Here is a 3,529-nt window from a genome sequence, read left to right as displayed (position 1 = left end):
GCCACGTATATATAGGATACTGCGTATATTATCAGCTATTGGTGGAAGGACAGGCAATAACAAGGAAAGGTATAACATCTACCAGGATGCTACTGTATCACTTTGGGGGTGTTTCCTACTGTTTCTCATTTGATCGTAACCTATATTATGTACTATATTCTGTGATTTTCTCTCTCATTTAATTTTTTTTTAATTCCAGTGTAATTAACATAGTGTTATATTAGTTTCAGGGGCATAATATAGTAATTCAACAATTCTATACATTACTCAGTGCTCATCGCGATAAGTGTACCAAAAAATATGGAACGCTTCATGAATTTGTACGTCATCCTTGCCACAGGGGGCCATACTAATCTGCTCTGTATCATTTCAGTTTTAGTATATGTCCCACTGAAGCAAGCACTGTAATTTTCTTTTTGAATGGTATACATTTATTGAATACATTGTATACTTTATATATCTTTTATACTGAAAGTATTTTTATAAGTATTTTATATGTAGAGTTTTATGAACATTTATAATATGTTAATAGTTGTATAATATATAAATATGTACATGTCATTAGGAATACATATATTTTATGTGTATTTTATACCATTTTTATATCATTTGAGATGTCATAGTATCTCAAAACTAGAGGAAGATTCAGACAATAGTGTAATCAACACCTATGCATGTATTACCCAGATATAATAATATTAACTTTTAAAATTTTATTTGATCTTTGTAAAAGTTTATTTATTTTGAGAGAGAGGAGAGAGAGAGCACACACGCAAGCATGAGCGGGGAATGGGCAGAGAGAGAGGGAGAGAGAATCCCAAGCAGGCTCCATGCTGTCAGCACAGCCCGACATGAGGCTCAAGCTCACCACCGGTAAGATCATGACCTGAGCCGAAATCAAGAGTCAGATGCTTAACATACCGAGCCACCCAGGCACCCCAATTTTGTTTAGTTTTTTGTAGAAACAAAACACTATGGGGGCGCCTGGGTGGCTCATTAAGGGTCTGACTCTTGATTTTGGCTCAGGTTATGATCTCATGGTTGGTAAGCTTGAGCCCTGCTTCGGGATCTGGGCTGAAAACGTGGAGCCTGCTTGGGATTCTCTCTCCCTCCCTTTCTCTCTGCTCCTCCCCTGCTCACACTCTCTCTGTCTCAAGATAAATAAATAAACTTGAAAGAAAGAGAGAGAGAGAGAGAGAGGAAGGAAGGAAGAAAGAAAGAAAGAGAGAGAGAGAGAGGAAGAAAGGAAGGAAGAAAGAAAGAAAGAAGAAAGGAAAACAGCGGATACGATAAGCCCTACTGTGTTCTATTTCCTTCCCTGTTCTGCTTCTTCCCGCCTCCAGTTAATGCTGTTCTGAAGCTGCTGCGTATCCTCTGCATCCCTGGTTTTAGTATTTTAACATAAATGGGTGGTCCACAGGCCGATATTTAAAATGCAGTATTGTATTTTTGTTGTTAAGCAAGGTAAGTAATACTTCGTTAGCTGTATCTTTCTGCGGCATCTCGGTCCATTTCCTTTATTCACTCTGCTTTTTTTTTTTTTTTTTTTGAGAGGTAGTCAGGCTGATAAATCATCCCTATTTCATTTATTTAATTGCTGTGCGGTGATACTGTTGTAAGAATTTATCGCGATGAATCGATACTAAAGTTTGAAAGGAAATGGAAAAATGCTTGGCATTTGGATTTGCTTATCTGTGTTAGACAGGATTGACATGATCGTGTAGGGTATGCAATGCCAAAAAACCCAAAAAACCCCAAACCAAACCAAAACAAAAAAAACAAAACAAACATCAAAACAAAAAACGAAAAAAACAACCCCAAAATCAATTGGATGATGAGAATCGCAGGAGACTGGAGCTACCAAATCCAGTCACCAATGTGACTGTGGTGTGCTTTTCAAAGACGTTGCATTACGTGTAAAATACTGAACTCTTTTACTTTAAAGGTGTCTATATTAGATTTTTATTTTGATAATACGTGATTATACTTGAAAAGTGTATAGAGGAAGAAGGGGAAGACTTTTAAATCTCCTCTACTCAATTTTAATCTACAACAGCCACTACTTATAACAGTTTGATATATGTAAATAATCTTTCAGATTATTTCCTAAGTACTTACAAGAGGGTGTGTATGGGGGTGCATGTGTATGTTCTAATAAATGGCATTTTAGTATATATCCGATTCTGTAATGTAATGATTTGAACCTGCATTTCAATTTATATGTAAAATAATAATATAAGTAAACTACAGTAATTATATTTATTTTTTTGCATATCGAGGCATTGATTAAATTGTGAAGTGAGCCCAGAGACTAAGTTCTCACTCGGTATCAAGCTTTCCTAATTACTTCAAGGATACAAGTGATCACCAAGTGTAGGCAAAGCAAAGAGAAGCCAAGGACTGTCCAGGGAGCTCCCCAGGTCCGTTCTTGCTGTGTTTGGACGTGCTCTAGGCAAATTTAACACGCATGGTGTCTCAGAAATGTCTGCCGGTGCATGACTTACACAAACATCTCTGTTTTATACTCTCTGGTAGCTACGTAGCTCATGCAGCAATTTTCAGGGAGCCGTGTCCCAGAGATCCATAGAGTCCAGATTTGTCTACCACTAACAACCCCAGACAGACCAGGTTTATTCTACTGAAAACATGTCATAGGTAAGGATTCTCCGACTCGTGAATATCCCACATTTGTGGGTTGATCCGTCTTTAGCATATTTTCGAGGAGATTTGATTGGTTCACTTTCCTTTCTTTTCTGAGGCATCCACAATAAAAAGGGAGAAAAGATTGCAGGGTTGCTGTGCTGCAAACGCTTGCCAATAACCGTGAAATAACCCGGGGTCCACGGCTAAAGCCACTTTAGAAGTCTTGGCAGATGGGTTCAGTAGCAACAACAATAAAGTTAGTGGTGATCATCCTTGGTACATACTCTCATTCTCTTCATGTTTGCTATCAGATGTCTATTCCTCTTTAACATTTCCAGGCAAGATGCAGTTCTAGCTTCTAGCTCCTATTCCTCTTGGAGCTTGTCCCCAATCCTCAATCCTGACCTTCAGTGAATCCTCTGAGTGGCACATGGGACTCACTTTGTCTAATCAGATAAGATGTCGAACGTACTAATATTTTCTAGGATGTACCTTAGTGGAGGGTATAGCTTATTCTGGTTCCTTGATGTAACTCTGCCGTTTGTCCCCTTTTTCTGCATAAACATAAGCTATGTTTCCTGTTGGTATCCCAGTAGAAATGGAGGTGGGGGTGGGGTAAGTTAAGTCCCTGGGTCATTTGTTTTTCAGGACTGGAATTCTTGGGCGCTTGGGTGGCTCAGTCTGTCGAGTGTCTGGCTCTTGATTTTGGTTCAGGTCATGATCTCACGATCTCATGATCAAGCCTTGTGTTGGGCTCTGCACAGAGGTGCTTGGGATTCTCTCTCCCTCTCACTCTGTCTCTTCCTCTTCCTCTCTCTCTCTCTCTCAAAAATAAATAAGCATTAAAAAAAAATAAATGGAATTCTTCCCCTGGAGCCCTACCCTG

General features: G+C 39.0%; 1 non-coding gene across 1 annotated transcript; it reads right to left on the bottom strand.

The window, feature by feature from the left end:
- Nucleotides 1-294: 294 nt before the first annotated feature.
- Nucleotides 295-403, bottom strand: LOC125163117 (U6 spliceosomal RNA). Its single transcript, XR_007151287.1, has one exon. It is a non-coding gene; the product is annotated as a U6 spliceosomal RNA (small nuclear RNA).
- Between the last annotated feature and the right edge of the window lie 3,126 nt (nt 404-3,529).

This window comes from Prionailurus viverrinus, chromosome A3 (genome assembly GCF_022837055.1).
Source record: "Prionailurus viverrinus isolate Anna chromosome A3, UM_Priviv_1.0, whole genome shotgun sequence".
Lineage (NCBI taxonomy): Eukaryota > Metazoa > Chordata > Mammalia > Carnivora > Felidae > Prionailurus > Prionailurus viverrinus.
The sequence above is the reverse complement of the archived record's forward strand: the minus strand, read 5'-3'. Positions and strand labels throughout refer to the sequence as shown.